Source organism: Molossus molossus, unplaced genomic scaffold (assembly GCF_014108415.1).
Source record: "Molossus molossus isolate mMolMol1 unplaced genomic scaffold, mMolMol1.p scaffold_m16_p_7, whole genome shotgun sequence".
NCBI lineage: Eukaryota > Metazoa > Chordata > Mammalia > Chiroptera > Molossidae > Molossus > Molossus molossus.
This window is the reverse complement of record NW_023425401.1, coordinates 80,940,904-80,961,315: the sequence shown is the minus strand read 5'-3', so window position 1 is coordinate 80,961,315 and position 20,412 is coordinate 80,940,904.

Below are 20,412 nucleotides of genomic sequence, written 5' to 3'. Positions count from 1 at the left end.
AGGAGATGGAGAACTAAGTTGAACATCAGTCAAGTTTTGTTTTGTATTTTAAAAAAATTCAGCTGAACTAAACTATAAAAATAAACACAAATGACCTGTATAATAGGTTTTAGGAGGTTTGTTGAGCTAATTTTCACATCAATTTATTTTCTGACTTTATTACATAGAATGACTCCTATATATAACTTGGAGTAAAAAGTGTTTATAATATGGTTCTGTTGAAACTTACAATAAGTCAACTCTTTAATATTTATCAAACTATTATTAGAATAAAGTTAAAATATTTTTTGTCCTCTTCAACAAAAATGTTATAAATCCTGAGATTGTACTAAATTGTATAGGTTACAAAGTACTTATTTGAGAAAAATAAACTGTGTATAATTTTTAGTGGAAAAACTTAGTAGAAAGTGATGCTAGAGGGCTACACAATCTAGCAACTTGATATTTAAGGTCAGATCCCATGGGTTTTTCGAAGATAGAGGTGGCTGCAAGATTTAGAGCAGAGCTCCAGATGGGGAAGGGAGCTAAGCAGAATAAGATCACCAGACATCTACATAGGAATCCTTCTCACTTTTAGCAGAGTAGCAGCAGGACATGAAAAGAGCAAAACTCCCAAAGCTGGGCAAGAACATCAGGAAAGTTATAAACTAAACAACTCCTATACATTCTATCTCTGATTTCCCAGAATAGGAAGTCCTCAGTTATTCTCCAGGACATACAAACATTCATCAGAATCCCCAAAAAGATAAAATATTGATATATACATATGTGCATTTATACATATATATATGTATATATATAACTAGATGTGCATTATATGACAATTATAGATGTTCAATGTATGTATATTTGTGATATAGAGTATATATTTATGCATATATATGCATGTGTGCATTTATCACATATGTGTGTGGAAAGAAAGAGAGCTTTGGATGAGTTTCTGAGATCACTGAAGAAGGACCGTCCTGAGAAGTGAATAGAGCTCAGTATTTAACTTTGACAATACTTGAGGACCATTTCTCTGGTTCCATATTATCCCTCCTTCTAAGGTATAATTTTAGCTCTACAAATGTGATTACATTACACTCAGTATTAATAAAGAGGCTTTAAGAATTGCAAATTGCTACATAATCAATTGCTAATTTCTAAATGAAGTTTTTAATTGAGTTTATTGTGGTGACAATGACTAACAAACCATACAGGTTTCAAGTGTACAACCCCAAAAAACATCATATGCATACTGCATTGTGTGCCAATTGCTCAAAGTAAAGTCTCTTTCCACCATCATTTATACCCCCATGCTCTTTTCTACTTCCCCCCAACCCCCAACCCCCTCCCCTCTGACAGCTGTCAATCTGTTCTATGTATCTCTGCTTCTGTTTCCATTTTGTTTGTTAAATTATTTTGTTCATTAGATTCCACATATAACTGAGATTATATGCTTTCTCTTATTGGCTTAGTTAACTTAGCATAATACTCTCCATGTCCATCCATGCCATCACAAAAGGTAAGATTCCCTTTTTTTTTAAACTTTAATTAATTTTAATTTTTTTTTTTTTTAATTTTCCCCTCTGTACCCTCCTCCACCTTGCCCCACATCCTTCCCCTCTGATAGTCATCATGTTGTCTGTGTCTATGAGGTTTTATTTTGTGTTTTTTTTTGTTTGTTTGTTTCTTTGTTTTGCTAATCCCTTCACTTTTTTTTACCCAGTCCTGCAACCACAACCCCTCTGACACCTGTCATTCTGTTCTCTATGAATCTGTTTCTGTTTTGTTAGTTTATTTTGTTCATTAGGTTCCACATATGAGTGAAATCAGATGATACTTGTGTTTCTCTAAATGTCTTATTTCCTTATTGCAATACTGTCCAGGTACATCAATATCGTCACAAAGGGTAAGATTTCCTTCTTATTTACAGCTGAGTAGTATCCTATTGTGTAAATGTATCAACACTTTTTTATCCACTTATTTACTGATGGGAACTTGGGCTATTTCCAAATTGTTGATATTGTAAATAATGCTATAATGAATAAAGTGTGCATATATTCTTTCGAATTAGTGATTTTCTGGTTTTACCAGCATGTGATCATTAAGTTTTTATCATTCTTAAAATAATTAAAAAGTGAATAATCATGTCATAGTCATTTTTTATCTGCATGCCAATCAGCTAGACTGATTAATTCTAAAACAGAAGAAACCATTTACTTGATTTGCTCCTAACTGAGACATTTACTTTTTTATCTCATCTCATTCCTATGAGTTTAATCAACCTGCCTTGCTGCATGTCTGAGTCTCTTACTATTTTCTGTGAATGAGTGTTTATAAGCAAAAACTTATAAATTATAAGTGCTCCCTCCAAAATACCTCTGAAAATTTGAAGGACATTATGCAAAGAAACACTTGCACACAGTTGCTTTAAAAGTACAGAATTATTTTAAATGAAATAATTTTTGATAACAATACTATTTATTCAGTGAATGCTAGATGCCCAAACAACTCTACTTTGTTTGATTTTCATACCAATACTATGAAGAAGGTACTATTATTCTAATACATACTTTTCAAATGAGATAATCAAAACAATAAATTTTTAAATAGCTTTGATTAAAGTCATTTTTGTAAGGTCATTTTAAAAGACAAGTGGAAATATTCATTGCATTTTTATTTCTAATATTTGAAGTATTTATTTGGACAGAAAAATCCTCTTGAACTAGGAATGGATAACTTTTAATTCTGTAGGAAAGTAGTAGTTATCCCACAGCTACCCAGATTTAAAAGTGGAGGGCCCGGCATGACATTCCTTTCATCAGCTTTCTAAAAGTTAACTCCAGGCTGCTTTTATCCCTTAGGAAACCAGCAGTTCATGGGGCCTACCACCACTCTCCTGGGAACTTTTCCAGCAGACTGATGCAGCTCTGGCTAATTCTAATTGCTCTCATATACTCAGAAAAAGACTATCTTTCAAGAGTAAGAAAATCAGACTCAATTTATGCCAAATAAGTGTTTAATAACTTTAATGAAAAACACTGCACCAACAGCAGTCTTGTCTCTTTGACATATTTCCTCATAGATTAATATCAGCATACTGTTAAGAAAACTAATTTTGCAAACAGTTTAGTAATTTTTTGCTATTGAAATATATTTGGAAAATTATCCCATGGGTTATAAGTTAAAAAGGGCTAAGAATGCTGCATTTATGGATGCTATAGATATTTATTTGTTTTTGTTTTACCTTTTTATTCTTTGAGCTGTAGCATCACCTGTTTACCTCAACATTAAAGGACAGTAAACAGATTCAAAATAAACCCAAATTAGATGTATTACTACACAAAAATTGCTGCTTCAAATTTAGATTAATTAAGGTATTGAGCCCTGGCCGGTTTGGCTCAGCGGTTGGAGCGTTGGCCTGCGGTACAGAGAGGCCCGGGTTCAGTTCCCCCTAAGGGCGTGTACCTCGGTTGCAGTTTGTCCCCGGCCCTGGTTGGTCGTGCGGGTGGCAGCCACTTGATGTGCCCCTTTCACATCGATGTTTCTCTCTCTCTCTCTCTTCCTCTCTCTCCCTCCCGCTCTATCTGAACAAAAAATGGAAAAATGTCCTCGGGTGAGGATAAAAAAAAAGATATTGAGCAACAAATATGTAGCAAGATCAATTCTAAGTATTTTTTATATTTCATCTAGATTTTTGTTTTTGTTTTCTAACTACTCAAAAATAGAATATTTTGTTTAAGGTAACATTCATTAAGTACAGTACAATAATACTTACACATAAACAAAGTTTGAATATTGCATAACGTTTTTCATTATTAGATTTTAGATGCTCTTTAAAATATTTGGCACAAACTGTTATACTAGAATGAACATTGGACAATGATTATCTATAATTTCAGTCACTCAGGGTCCAGGGTTAAGGCTGGTTTAGAGAAACCAATAATTCTACCTTCATAATAAACATTGTCCAAGGCCCAAGAAAATTCTTCTCTACATTATTTGATGTATGTTTAAAACAAAGGCAAAATTGTTGTAACCCAGGAGATCGACCACACTCAGACTCAATTTTCCAGTTTTTGGGGATGTTTTATTACCTGCACAGGGACTGCAGCCAACCTACACAGAGGAGAACTGCAGCCCCCAGCTCAGGGGGAGGGTTGCTTATATAGGGCAGGGGTCATTCAAAAGTTTAGTAGAGCAAGCAAGCTGCTTGTACAGAAGCGGAGGCAGTTAGCGATAAGCAGGAGGGAACGGAGGTGGGAGGGAGCTGAGGCAAAAGGGAACTGGGTGAACTGGGTCAGCATACATCTATTCTGCTATTCATTCCATTATCCAAGTTTTAAAAACTAACAAATTCGAGACGGATATCAGCGGTCAGTCAGGTGCAGTACAAACATGTTGAACAGTTACAGTTTTATGGGGTAAAGGGAGCTTCAGTTTCTCCCTATCAGTTTCTTTACAGAGCATGCAGGACACTCTGGCCTTGGGGCCGTTTCTGTCCTCCCTTTTCTTGAAGGATGTTGCTTTTCAAATTCCCAGTGAAGGTCAGACTCTGGTTAATTTTTATGGGGCTAAAGCCCTCTATAACATTCCCCATTGTTCATCTTGCTGTCTCTGTGGTTGTTAATTAGGGCAGCTTAAAGACAAGTTGGATTCTAAGGACAGTGAGCTACAACATTCCCCCCTTTTCTTGAGAGTGGATCAAACCATTGATTTACAATTGTCATGGGGAGACAATCTCTAGTTGGATTGTGTTAAGACCCTAAGTTTTATTGATTAGACTCTCTCTCTGATGAAGGCTAGGAGTCTATTAATTAGGATGGGTTTACAAGTTATTCCAATTAATAATAACAGTAGGGGCCCAGCTATAGCTGAAATCAGGGATGTTAGCTATGGTGACTAATTAAATAAGTTTTCATATTAATTATGGGAGACCTGTTCTCCTTCTCTTAGTTTCTTTGTCTTAGAATTTGGATGCTCTGTCTGATTATACCTGAATGGTTGGCATAGAAATAGCAGGTTTCACCTAAGGCTGCATATAGACCCTCTTCTGGTTGACATTTCTTAAGATTTTTTTTTAAATGTTTTATTTCTAAGTACCCAGTACTACTGGGGTCTAGATCTATAAAGATTCCCCTGTACAGTTATAATCAGAAAAATTAGAGTCCCGATAAACGTAAGAGTCTCATTTTAAGGGATCTGGAAAGGTCTGCACCATTCATTCTGCTTTTTCTGCCTTCAACCAGGAATGATGCAGCTAGACCGGGATGCCGTTGACCTTGATAGCCGTTGGTGAAGGCAGGATGACAGTGTATGGTCCCTTCCAGGCCAGAGTTAGTCCTTGGATGGTGAATTTCTTTATTTGCATCGAGTCCCTGGCTGGAAAGGGTGCACAGAGTCTGAGGTGGGCACAGGCAGGGCATCATAGATGTGTTTATGGATGGCCTTCTGGGCAGACTGCAGGGCCTGTAAGAACTGTAAGAGGGCGAGGGGAGCAGAGTGGTCCAGTTTTCACCGGTTTCTAAAGTAAATTTGGTTAAGGTTTCCTCTAAGGTCCTATTCATGTGCTCTACCTGCCTGGAACTCTGTGGGCGGTAAGCACAATGGAGCTTCTAATTTATATTTAATCCCTTAGAGATATCCTGTGATATCTTTGCTATCAAGGCGGGGTCATTGTCTGATCTAAGGGTCAGGAGTAGCCTAAACCTGTTACTCCCTTTATTACATCCTAGACTGTTATTCTATTAGTAGGGGCAAGTTCTCCCCTCTCAGTGTCTTATCTTCTTCCCTTCCTGAGTAATCCTCTACTGTCCTGTCTTCCTGTAATATGTATGCCCCTATCTTTCTTCTTCCTATCTTTTTATTTTCTCTGCATAATCCTTCTTCAACTTACATAGACTCTCTGTGACTTTTCTAGTCCCTCCCCTGACATGAACCTGAGAGGTTGCTCAATCTATCTGCTGTCTGCATATCCCCTAGCCTTTTTCTTTTCCTCCCCATTTAGACCTATATATTCTTGCTTCCTTCTATCTTTTCCTTTTCCCTGTGACCTTATTGGACATTATCTGCCTCCCAGGAGTTCAGTAAGCTTGGTATAACCTAAGAGGGTAGGCTAGTGCAGCTGGTTGACTAAAGTCCGACCTAAAGCCTCTGGGACCAACAATCTCCCAGCAGGCAGTGTCTATTATTCGTTGATTTTCTTTATGACTTGTTTCTGCTCAGTTAAGTCATTTTCTGACCCAGTGTAAGTAGGAGTCAGAGGTAAACTTGGGTTTGGTGTGGTAACTGATATCTGGAGAGGTCCCCACTAGTTTTAGGGCTACATGTCGATCTTCCTTATTTGCAGCATGGTTTCCCCTTGTCTCATCAGAGAGCCTGGATTAGGGCTATGAGTTCAGTCCATCGGGCTGAAGTTCCCCTACTTAATGACATGGTCCAGAGTTACTATTGCTGCCCGGCATACTTGATATCTTCCTGGACATAGTTGCTCCCGTCCTTGAACAATACCTCATCTGATGATGGCAGTGGGTCATCCCTGAGGTCTGGGTGGCCATCTGCAGTGTTGATTCCCTCCAGGCCATCCTGCAGAGGTTACTCCGGGTCATCATCTGGAGGCAGGCTGGCAGGATTGATGGCCAACGTCTTGGGGAACTTGATACGGGGGCTGGCCTGGAGTGGCAGTGGCCAGCAATTAAATGATCTCTGGAGGAGATCATGTCCAAGTAGGGGGTATGGGCACTCCGGCAGGAACAGAAACAAATGAGTTACAGTATTTTTCCCAAGGTCTATAGTCCTCTTTGAAGTCCAGGGGTAGGTTAGGGCCTCATTGGCTCAGTCAAGACTGAGTCTGTTGCACCAGTGTCTATTAGGAAACTAACTAGTTTATCCCCTATTATTTAGTATTATTCTGGGTTTCAGAGGGCTCAGTTGGAAGGAGCCCTGGCCCTGTCATTTTCCTAAATTAAGGATGGCTTTTTATTTTGTTTTTCTATATCTGACTTTGTCTTTGTCTTTTCTATTCCTAACTGGTATCTAGGCCTGTGGTCCTGACCCTTTCTCATATTTCCCTTCCTAGGGTGACCCTATTCTATGTGCCCTGTTTCTCTTAAGTCTGCTATTACTACCTTTGCTAATTCAGCCAATTGGGCTAATAGGCCTAACAGGAGAACACGGTGAAAAGTGTTCTAAGGAAGCCCTTCCCCTGACAGTATTTGGGTCCTACCGTGGGCAGAGGAATGGGAACATTTCCTCTGACCCCAGGTTTACAAAAGGACACAGGAAAGGGGAGCAATGTCTTAACATTGTTTACACGGGGCAGGGTGTTGTTGTTTTTTTTTTTTAACTCTCTAAGAGAATTTCCTATCCATGCCTGGGATCCCTAATGTTCAGAGAAGCCTGTTGGAAACTAGTTGCTGTCAAACCCACTGTGGACGAGCAGCCCGGGCTGGCATTTCAATGGTTAAACAGTTTGCCTGTGAGAATATTATTAAGCCTTGCAGAGAGGCATTGAGACCTCATCATAAAGAAGCTGGTACATCTGAACACATCTATATCCATTCAGACATTGGGTCCCCCTATACACAGGGGACACAGCAACTGAGGCTCTGAGAGAACTGCCCTGCCGAGAAGGCAGGAGAAAGCGGCAAAGAATCATCTTTTTTTTTTTTTTTTTATTCCTTTATGTCAATTTTTATTTTCCATCATTCATAAATCTTAAATCTTTATTATTTTTATAATTTTCTTTTCATAAAGCCCTTCTCAGGTGGAGACCCAAGTACATTAGAGATATCATTTTATTCATGCTATAGTAACTATAGCTCAGATTTATTTATTTTATTTTTCTATTTATATGTGAGTACATCATTGCACCATGAAAGAAAACCTTTTTTAGTTAAACTAAAAAGAGCCTGATCTTTAGGCCTCTGGGGTTTAATTATGTTCTTTCTTTAAATAATTCAAGCATGACTTTACAAAATATATTATAAGCCCCTTTAAAGTGAGGACTGTTCGCATAACCCACAGCGTTAGCAGAGACCCACATATAAGAGGCATCTGTGCATCTGCTAAGTGAACAAATAATCACTCTTAGTAGTGTGTATGCTCTTGCATTTGGAGTATGTTGTCCTCTTATCTATGTTTCAGTGAGGATACAGACTGTGTTAAGCCATCTGCACTGATTTGATTTCCTTTTATAAGGAGAGAACATAAATCTTTGAGGAATTCCAGGTCTTACTGGAATGACTCAAAACTAATTCCAGGTCAAGAAAAAGTTTCTTAAAATTCGAATCCTGGAAAGGTTGTCAAACATATTTGACCAAAAGATTATATATATATATATATATATATATATATATATATATATAATACTATTCAATTATTTATTTAAAGTGACAATGACAAATGTTAAACATAAACATAGGTCAGTGAAATTTCAGTTCTTATGATTTAAAAAATGGCTCTTTAAGGAATCAAGTACTTGATTAACATAACATAAAACCATTTCAATAACATATATATATAACTTTTGCTTTCCAGGCAAATAATGGGAAAAAAAAAAACGTTTTCCCCTTTTAACAGGCTGAAAAAGAACCAAATAAATTCTATATTAATTTATTTTATTTATAATTTCTTTCTAAGATTTCTCTTAACAAATTTTTTAACTTTCATAAACCTTTTATCTAGTCAGAAATAACCACTTTTAGAACAATTTTAAAATATATATATATATTTCTATATCATATATTTTCCTTTATTAAAACTATATAATTTCTTTTTAACCTAATCTGAACTTTTAACTTTTAGAAACGTTGAATATTTTTTCTTTTTTTGGCAAGTACAAGTAATTAACATTCCTCTGATTAGCAAATATATTTATATTTTTAATAGACATTTTTTGAATCAATAGATCATTAACAGATCATTATTAACTAAATTCATTTTCTAGCTTTTCTGTAATAAGAACCCAAAGTAGGAAAACTCAGTTTAATTGACATTTTAGTATACCTCAAGGGGGTCCTGAAGGATGGGATAGAATTTCCTCGGGGGCTGGGAGGAGTTAACTGTCCTTCAGGACAGGCAGAGGCATTGTTAACAAAACTTTTTTCCTTTCATTTGAACCTCCGGACACTGACATTTCTAATCCAAATATTAATGTATACCTTTGATCAGGGTGGGGAACCCCGTACATAACGGACCTCACAGCAAACAAAAGACTCAAGTCAAAAGACCCTTCGGATGGCTAATTAACTCGGAATGTTGGCCACTCCAATTCACAGAGGGTCCGGAGGACCCCAGGATCGGCTGGTGTTCTGTAGCCTTGGGATCTCCTGGAAAAGTCAGAAAAGTTAGCAAGAATGCATTCAAGGGGGGTACGGGGCGTTGACGGTCCTTGTCCCAACCGAAAGCAAAACAGTTAGAGCAGCAGAGAACACGGAACACAAATAGACAGACAACCGCGGTCAAAACACAAAATACTAATTTCAGAACAGACGCACCCGAAAGTGCCAGACGCACCCGAAAGTGCCAGATGGAAACCCACCGGGTTTCCTGCACCCAAAAGTGCCAGACGCACCCGAAAGTGCCAGATGCACCCGAAAGTGCCAGATGAAAACAGATTGGTACCAATTTCAGAACAGATGGAAACCCACCAGTTTCCCAGGTCAGGAGTCGGCGCCCCGACCCTGAGGGGGAAGTGCGGTTGAGCGGCATCCCGCCCGCAACAATCCCAGAATGCTCCGGAGCTACCGAACAGAAAACAGATGGAAGGGGAAATCTCTTACCCAGATCCTCGAGGCTGAAGTCTTAGTCCGAATTAGCCGAAGCAAAGCCAGAACGAATGTAGGTGCGGAGGGCGAGGAGGCAGCCCTCCGCGTAGTCTGAGGAGGTCAACCCCACGGAAAAGGGGGACCTCGTGGCTGATCTCGCTGGGGCCTCCAAATGTTGTAACCCAGGAGATCGACCACACTCAGACTCAATTTTCCAGTTTTTGGGGATGTTTTATTACCTGCGCAGGGACTGCAGCCAACCTACACAGAGGAGAACTGCAGCCCCCAGCTCAGGGGGAGGGTTGCTTATATAGGGCAGGGGTCATTCAAGAGTTTAGCAGAGCAAGCAAGCTGCTTGTACAGAAGCGGAGGCAGTTAGGGATAAGCAGGAGGGAACGAAGGTGGGAGGGAGCTGAGGCAAAAGGGAACTGGGTGAACTGGGTCAGCATACATCTATTCTGCTATTCATTCCATTATCCAAGTTTTAAAAACTAACAAATTCGAGACGGATATCAGCGGTCAGTCAGGTGCAGTACAAACATGTTGAACAGTTACAGTTTTATGTGGTAAAGGGAGCTTCAGTTTCTCCCTATCAGTTTCTTTACAGAGCATTCAGGACACTCTGGCCTTGGGGCCGTTTCTGTCTTCCCTTTTCCTGAAGGATGTTGCTTTTCAAATTCCCAGTGAAGGTCAGACTCTGGTTAATTTTTATGGGACTAAAGCCCTCTATAACATTCCCCATTGTTCATCTTGCTGTCTCTGAGGTTGTTAATTAGGGCAGCTTAAAGACAAATTGGATTCTAAGGACAGTGAGCTACAACAAAAATAAATCCATAAAAGTTTAAAGATTGTGCCATGCAGGTGTCAGAAACTAATCGGAACAGGGGGTAAGATTTGAGTAGTAGAAACACTTAAGAAAAAGGAAAAACAAATTAATTAATTTGTTAAATCCTTTCTTTCTCACAGAAAACATGAATGTAATGGATTCTCTCATGAGTACTAATATTTCCAAGTAATATCAAGTGCCCATTTCCTGGTTTCTCATTTTGTTCCAAATTGAGTTTCCAGAGATAGTTAGAAATTAGGGCAATATACATAACACTTGCAAATGGCATCTGGAGAATGTTTGCATATTAAAGCTTATATTATTCTTTATGTTGAATAAATATAAGTCTAGAGGAGTACCATGTATGACTATTTTTCAGACTAGATGGTCACTAAATACATATGAGCCTTTTAATTGTTCCATGTCCTTGTCAACAATTAGTATTATAAGTCTTTTTAATTTTAGCCATCTTGGTTATGACTTTGTTTTATTGGTAAAAGGAAAAGTATAAAATCAAGAGTTTACCTTCAATCTAGAGGCATTCTTCGCGCTATACATGGCAGCCTATAGTTTGAAGTTGTTACCAGGGAAAATGGTCTTATTGGTAGCTACAGCTCTGACCTTCATCAGAGCAATTAATAAATAACACATAATATTTTATGGATCTGCTCCAAGATGAAAAGTCCTGAGTAAATATATATCAAATTTGAAAAACACACACACAAAACATAGAATTAATTTAGACATAGTACAAGATGAACTGTTAGAGTAAGCTGAAATAATAGATTTCAAGGAGCAAATTGTGATTTTTCACATAAAACAAAATTAATTGGATTTTGCAAAATCCAGAATTATTTGATATGACCTGTGATGTGCTATTAATAATGTTAGCTAAATCTATTAAAAATCCAAACAGATGTAAGTTTGGCAATTTATTTCTTAATAAAACTTGAATATACATATTTTTTTCTTTTTTATTTAATTAATTAATTAATTTTTGTTACAGATGTTTCTCCTTTTCCCCCCACTAATTACTCCCTCCTCCCCCCTCCCTGCCCTGTCCCCAGCTTTGTTGTCCATGTCCATTGTTCAAGCACACATGCATATAAGTTCTGTGGTTTATCCCTCCCCCACCACCCCCTCTTCTGGGGATTGTCAGTCAAAACCATACTTCCACATCTCTGGGACTACCCCATTCCTCGGAATGTTATGTTCATTATATTCTACAAATAAGTGAGATCATATGATACTTGTCTTTCTCTGTTTGGCTTGTTTCGCTTAGGATAATACTTTCCAGGTCTCTCCGTGTCGTCTCAAAGGATAAGAGATCTTTCTTTCTTACAGCTACATAGTACTCCATTGTGTATATACACCACTGCTTTTTTATCCACTCGTCTACTGATGGACATTTGGGCTGTTTCCAGATCTTAGCTATTGTAAATCATGCTGCTACAAATATGGGGGTACATATATTCTTTCTGATTGGTGTTTCAGGCTTCTTAGGGTATATTCCTAGAAGTGGGATCACTGGGTCAAATGGAAGTTAATTTTTTAATTTTTTGAGGTAACACCATATTGTTTTGCATAGTGGCTGCACCAGTCTGCATTCCCACCAGCAGTGTATTACAGTCCCATTTTCTCTACACACTCGCCAACACTTGTTTGATGATTTGTTGATGGCAGTCATTCTGACAGGTGTGAGGTGATTCTTCATTGTTGTTTTAATTTGCATCTCTCTGATGATTAGTGATGTTGAGCATTTCTTCATATGTCTCTTAGCCTTTTGTATGCCCTGTTTGGAGAAGTGTCTATTTAGTTCCTCTGCTCATTTTTTAATTGGGTTCTTTGTCTTCCTTTTGTTGAGTTGTATGAGCACTCTATATATTTTGGAAATTAACCCCTTATCTGATATATCATTGGCAATTATGCTTTCCCATAGAGTGGGTTGCCTTTCCATTTTGATGATTGTATCTTTTGCTGTGCAGAAGCTTTGGAGTTTGATGTAGTCCCATGTGTTCATTTCCTCCTTTATTTCTGTTGCCTTAGGTGATGTATCAGTGAAAATTCTGCTGTGTATGTTGTCTGAAATTTTGTTGCCTACAGTTTCTTCTAGGATTTTTATGGATTCATGAGTTACATTTAAGTCTTTTATCCATTTTGTGTTTATTCTTGTGTATGGTGTAAGTTGATGGTCTAGTTTCATTTTTTTGCATGTAGCTGTCTAGTTATCCCAACACCATTTATTAAAGAGGCTGTCTTTAGTCCACTGTATGCTCTTGCCACCTTTGTCAAATATTAATTGAGCATATTGCCTTGGATCCATTTCTTGAATATACATATTTTTTAAAATTTAAAGAAAGTGTTTTTTTAAATAAATAAAAAATTTTGCATGAAATATGCAAATGCGATAACCAGTTAAATATAAAACAATATTATTAGACTATATTAGAACAACCGAACAAAAATATTTTTATGGCCATAAAGGAGATTACCTACAAATTATTTTGAAAATAATTTCTACAAAGTAAGTTGCTTGCCATATCTAACTTCCCTATTCAGGTTAAAAACCATGGTTCAAGTTGAAACAAATCATAAATTGGCCAGTGACTGATGACTCTAGGGTTATTTCTAAAAATGAAAAAAAATTGAGTGGATTAGATCCATTCTCTCTTTCTTTCTGTTTATCAAAAATGTCAGTTGAGAATCATAAAGAGAAGCCACAGATTATTTAGGCCTTTGGGCTGAAAGGTGATAATGAAGGATCTTGTGTAAGTGAAGGAATCAGAATAAGGTAGTAAGGGAAGAGAAAGGAAAAGACTCACAAAAATAGATATGAAAGACCAGGTAGCCTCATGAAGGAGTGGGCTCGGAGCCTGGAGGTCCGAATGCTCTCTGGCTCCCTGTTCCAGAGAGAAGTGTTGACCTTGTCAGAATTCTGAGATGTCCCTGAAAAGAAACATTGTTATCAATATACCAAGTTCCACAGCACTTACCTCCTTATAGTTGTTAGTTTACATTTCTGTCTCTGTAGCAGACAACTCACAGCTCTAAAGAGAGCAGAATCTGATTTGCATTTGTATCCTCAATGCAAAACACATATTAAATGCTCAAAAATTATCTAATTAATTCATAAAATAGATTTAATTTAAAAATCAGTCACGAAGTCCTCCCACACTTTCAACTTCACTGATTGGAGTAGAAGAAGAACAGAATTAGTAATATCACTGGTTCAGTCATACAGAAGGGAAAAATAAAGAATTGGAGTTTGGAAGGAGAACTGACTTCAGAAGGAAAAAAATTTAACAGCCCTAGCTGAAGATAGTAGTGCTCAAACTTTAGTGTGCATCAGAATCACTTGAAGGGCTTGTTAGAGTACTGATTGCTGGGCCACATCCCCAAGTTTCTGAAACAGTAGGTCAGAGGTGAGAGCAAAATGTTCATTTCCAACAAGTTCCCTGGTTCTGCTAAATGCTTCTGTCCAGGGACCTTTTGTGGAAAACCACAGTCTTAAGGGAGTGGGAGGTTCGGGAAAGATTGAGGAAGAAATAGAAGACATCAGGAGAATTATAATTGGCCTCACAGACTAAGAGACAGTAAGTTATAATTTTCTGGCAGAAAAATTAAGAGGCTATAATTTTAAACTTAGAATTAATTGGTAAAGTTTCATTGGTATTACTGTTTTAAGCAAGTAGGGTTTAATATGCCTAGGTTTGTCTGGGAGAGTCTTGATCTTCTCCTTTGGGCCAGCATAATTAATAGCACTTCCTTTCTCTCTCAGGAATGCCCCAACTGGGACACTAAATTATATGGTCACCTTACTTATAAGAACAAAATTAAAAATGTATGGCAGTTGTGAGGGGTGCTGCTTCTCAGTCTCTCTGGGCAAGAGAATAAATAAGCTGGTGAAAAGGATAAACAGAGAGCTTTATCTACTTAATGCCCTTTCCAAAAGATCTTTGAAAATTACTCAGTAACAGACACTTCTCAAGACAGAGAGACAGTACTCTGAAAGCCAGGCAGAGAAAAAAATAAGTGCCAGAATTGGTTTCAGGATGATTAATGGCTAGATTTTTCTTAGCCCACAGTGAATGTATTCTTTTTGGTAGCTAAGCTTTTTCAGAACCCACAGGAAGGGCGGAAATCCCCAGATATTCTGTCTCAGGACCCCAGAGAGAATTCAGAAAAAAAATTTCTTTTTCCACAAAATCCCAGGGAATTCAAATGCATGCAATCCATTGACCATACTTTGAAAAACATTTCAATAAATGTGGACAAGTTCTGATGCATTACTCTTCTTAGTAGCAGTAACATTTTAAAATCGTATCCCTGTAATAGAAGAACCTATAAATTAGCTAAATGTACAAGATGCCACTCTTTCCCACCAAGAGAAGCCTTCAGTAGTTCCAAGATCTCAATTCATTCTCCCAGTACTAAAGCAAGAAAGCAGGCTGGAAGGAAGAAAGTCATAGCAGAGGCCAGGCCTTGGAATTAGAGCATCTTAACTCCCTCATCCCTTTCTTAAAATTAGAAGTTCCCTAGTACTATCAGCAAATCATGGTGGAAGAACCTGTGAATTAGTTCCATAAAATCCCTCAAGTCCAAGGACATCAGGCATTGTCAATAAGAGTAGGGAAATATGGAATTGTCACAGGAGCTATGATAGTACCTTATGGTATGAAGGTACCTTGGCTGTGATAGCTTGAAATTACCTTTATTCAGTAAAATTTACATAAGCTTTTCTTTAAAGAATTATTTTATTTTTATTTATTTATTTTTTTATGCTCACCTGAGGACATTTTTGCATTCATCTTCAGATAGAGCAGGAGGGAAAGAAAGAGGGAAAAAGTGAGAGAAACATTGATGTGAGAGAGACACATCAAGTGGTTGCCACCCACAAGACCCCAACTGGGGCCAGGGACAAACTGCAACCTAGGTACATGCCCATAACAGGAATGGAACCCCGAGATTCTCTGGCCCCGCGGGCTAAACCGGCCAGAGCTCATGTTATCTTCTTGATCTTACATTATAATTTTATTTACTATACAATTGTATTGACAGCAACTTAGGAGCACTGTAATAGCATTTTAGCTTTCATGAAAGTGAGTATTAAAAGCACATTTGACAAAAATCTCTTGAGAAAAACATACTACCAAATTTTACTTTAACATAATCATTATTGTTTTCAGAAAATAATTTAACTATTTAATGCTAGTTAACAGTTTATTCTAGATCAATGGCAGATGAAAGAACTGAATTTTACTGAGAAAGACTTGCTCAAAAAATACAGGAAGAAAACTTATCTAAAGAAGCAGAACAGAACCCAGAACTCATGCTTTTGTTTTCAAGTATAGGGCAATATTATTACCCCCCTCTTCACAGGTGTTCTCAGATGATTACATCAGAAATGATAATCCATATTATAATAGGTATTTTGCAAGGGTGCAGACTGGTAGTAGTTAAGCAGCATAATCTATGTCAAAGGTAAAGTGATTGTGTTTTCTGATTTTTAGAGTAGGTCAGCATCCTATTTAATCCTAGTGATTCATTTTAGACACATTTTTCAGTATTAAATTGTCAATATATTCTCTTAGACTTATTTATCGATTATCCTCACTCCATATGCTGCTGAGTATTTGGGGCAGCAGAGAAGAAGAAGAAAAGGAAAAACAAAAAAAGCTAGTATTCATAAAGTGCCAGCTACACAGGAAGCACTGTACTAACCAAGCACACTGAAAGCAAAATTTCATTCATTCATGACAAGAATGTTATGAAGAAATGCAATTTTTATTCACACTCTATAGATGAGAAAGCTGAGCCTTGCAAAGGAGAAACTTCTAACGACACATGACTAGTTAGTAGTGGAGTTGGGATTTGAAAATCTCTGGCTCCAATGCAAAGGCTGTCTCTACTCTTTGAAAAGGAAAGAGTGGAGCCAGAACTGTGTGCGGCTGGCAGTGGTTGAGCACATCCACAAATGTTTCCAGACCAGGTTCAATGTTGCCATTTCCCCACTCAGTTGGGAGGCAGATGAAGCAACAATGGATACAATAATGATCAAGCCAGAGTGGGACTTGCCAGACCATTTCTGAGAGAGAATGTGTTGGGTTATCACCTGAGGAGTGTATCCAGAACAGACCACCAGTGCAAGAAAATACAGGGTTCCTACAACAAGCTTAGTGAATGTCCTGATAGTCAGAAAAATGTGAACAGCTAGGCAGGAGTCCCTCTGAATAAATCTCAGACACAACAGCATCTGGGCCTCACAAGTTGGATTGGAGTCAGTAAATTATGTAGATCTATTTAATGCTCAATAATGGCCAGCCATAGTACCCTAAGGTCTTAGATAAGATGTGATTTTTGTACCAAATCTTCTTTTCTTACTGTAAGCTAAAACATTTGCCAGGCTATGTCCATGGTGAAATCCTGTCAAGTAGCATCCAGGTTAAGTTCTGGGCATCAATAACTTCTTTCCTAAGCATGTCATTTGCTAAGCCATCAAAGAACATATGAACGAGCACTGACCTGAACCTATTTAGGACAACAATTATGTATGCTTCTTTCTTATTCAATTATTTAATACTAATATGTAAGTTAACCTCTTCAAAATGTTAAATCCACTGACTGTTTGCTTAAGATAGTTTATATGAGCTAATAATATACCTAAAGAATCATACAATCAGCTTTTAGGTCAAATTATCCCAAACATTTACTCACTAGGCATCTACTCCCTAAAGAATCACTCATCCTTGATTATTTTTCAATTTCAAACTTCAAGTGTTGCAGTAATAAAAGTAATTTTCAAGGAACTTTTAAATAAATTAATTTTAGTTGTATTCAAATAATCTCTAGACATAGGAAGGAGGTGATTTTCAATTTTAGAAAATGTGCTACCAATTTGTTGCCCTCAGTTTAAAAAAAAAGTCATTGCTGAAATAATTAATGTGAAGATAACTGCTATTTGAATCTCTAAATCTATTATTAAAAATTATTCTTCATGATTTAGCTTTACATTTGATAACAATATTAAATGTATAAAGTTATCTTTCATATGTATGTGTATGTGTTTATAATATTTCTACATAAAAGAAAAGAAAAAAACATATACACTTATTTGTTTTGGCCAGAGTTTTATATCTCTAATAGACTCTCTGCTATATTGACAATTTAGTCCAAAAAAAAAAAAAAAATGTAGTATCTACACATTCATGGTTAAAGGTCATAGGTTTATAGGAACTATAAGCCCCTATTGATAATCCAACCCATGACCTCCATCAGTTTTGTTTTGTTTTTCATACTTTTCTTTTCTTTCTTTTTTTTTTTTGTTCCTTGAGTGGCTAATTTTTCTTCTCCAAATAACACAGTGTGTGTGTGTGTGTGTGTGTGTGTGTGTGTGTGTGCTATTGACTTCCTGATATAGATAAGGATGATCTTCCTTACACTCCCTTATCTACTCCTTCTTCTAGCATTATTTAATCACTACTCTGATTGGTCAACATTGCAAATTCAAGCAAGACATTAAAACCTGTATTTCCTATACCACAAACAACAGCCAATGTCTTTTGACTTCACATTTGGTAAAATGAGGACACCTGTAAGGGTCAGGTGGAGGTTGATAGGTGATAAGTACGTAAGTTCTCTGTCTATTCCAAGGCTTGAATTACATTCCCTACTCTACAGGCCTGTTGCTATGACTCCTGTGCCCCACAAAAAGGACATTTTTATAATAAAATTTAAATAAATTAATCATTTTTGATGGCTTTATTATATCCAGAATATTTTTTTAAGCACTCAGTCATACATTTTGTTGAATCTCTTTTTTATTTCTGGACCACACTTTGAAAAATCTTCTCAACTTCTACTGGTTTTCTTGTTACTTCCATTAACTCACCTTAATCTTTTCTAGATACCTTAGAGTATTTTTCAAATTTTCATATTTTGACAGCTCTTTTAACATATAATTGACAAAATTATATATGTAATTAACTTCTAATTTTGAAATGTTTTATATTTAAATACTTTATATTTAGAGAAGAGTTGTAAAAATAGTACAGAGTTCCCCTATATCCTTTATCTCTTAAGCATTGTGCATTGATCAATATTAAGAAATTAACATTGATGCAATACTGTATACTAAGCTGAATACTTTATTTGGGTTTTACCATTTTCCTTAAAGTATTCTTCTTGTGTTTTAGGATCCATTCCAGGATCCTGAATAGCCATTAATTATCATAGTTTATCTCCAATCTGTAATAATAGTTCCTGAGATTTTCTTTGTATTTTATGTGACAACTTTTAAAAGTAATTGTCATGTATTTTGTAGAAAGCTTCACAATTTTTAGTTTATCTGACATATCTCTTAAAATTTGAATAAAGTTATGGATTTTTGAGATGAATACCAGACAGATGGTCATTTAGTTAAGGTGATATCCACCATGTTTTTTCATTATAAAGTTACTTTTTTCCCCTTGATAAATAATATTTAGTGGAGATACTTTGAGACTATATAAATATCCTGTTTCTCTTTAAATTTTGCCTGCCTGATTTTTTGTTTATCTTATCCAGATGTTATATTCTTCAATTTGGTATGTTGGTCCTCTTAGTAATTTAAGTACTTCCCTGCCCCTCAACTAAGAATAGATTTTTCTGGTTCTTTTCTCCAGCTGCAATCTGTTTTCACTAGTTTTCTAAGAGCAAAAGTGTTTGTTTCCCTTATCCCCACAAATGAAGACTCCTGTTCCAAATGAGATAGAGGAAAGTGTTCTAATGGAGTTCAGTGTTCCTTCCATAGCAGCACTCCTCTCCATCTAGTTATTCACCCCGAGAGAGACTTCTTAGAATTCCTTGCTGTGATTGCTCCCTAAGGTTCACGAAGATAAAAAAAAAATGCAATAGGATGCAGATTTCATTTCTCCTGTAATTTGTTATCTAGTTCTGATATTTTATCTCATTATTTTTAGTGTTACTCCTATTCACTCACTTGTATTCAAATATTTGAAGTGCACACTTGAGAATAAAGAAACAAAAATATTTATTACAAGCTCTATCTGTTGAGAATGGGTTTGTAGAGGGCAGGCTCCACTTCAGCATGATCATGATCATATGGGGCACCGGATCATACTTTACTTTTTTTTTAAATCCTCACCCGAGAATATGTTTATTGATTTTTAGAGAGAGGAAGAAAGAAAGAAAGAGAGAGAGAAAGAGAGAGACCTTGATGTGAGAGAGAAACATCAATAGGTTGCTTCCCATACTCACCCCAATCAGGGATCAGCCCACAACCTAGGTATATGCCTGACTGGAAATCAAACCCCCAACTTTTTGGTGTTCAGGACAATGCTCCAGCCAACTGAACCACCTGGACAGGGCCTGATCTTTCTTTATACTGATAGAATGTTCCATAGACAAAATAGAATGGGTTTTGTTCCCCATTTACTAGAAATAGAGTTGGGTTGAATGTTGCTCTTTGTAGTCTTTATAATCTCCCCGTATTTCACCTCAACAGTATCAGTATCACCTCTCCAGAATTCAGAACTTCTTTGAGGTTCTAGCAGGAAAATCACCTCTCTTTTAAGAAACATACCTTAAACATAGTGTAGGCTGTGGCTTTCTTGGAACTGTTTTATCTGTTAGCAGTCTTCGATACATTTTTCATTTCAAAAATGTATTTAAATCTATTATCTACTGATTGCTCCCATGAGCATTCTTTGTAGGCTGTATGTTTCCTTAAAATCTTTTATCATTTTTATAATTTCTTAGGAAAAAAATTGTTTAAAATGCACAATTAATCAGTTATCTTGAACTAAAGCTAAAAATGTTATTTCTGATTTAATTGAA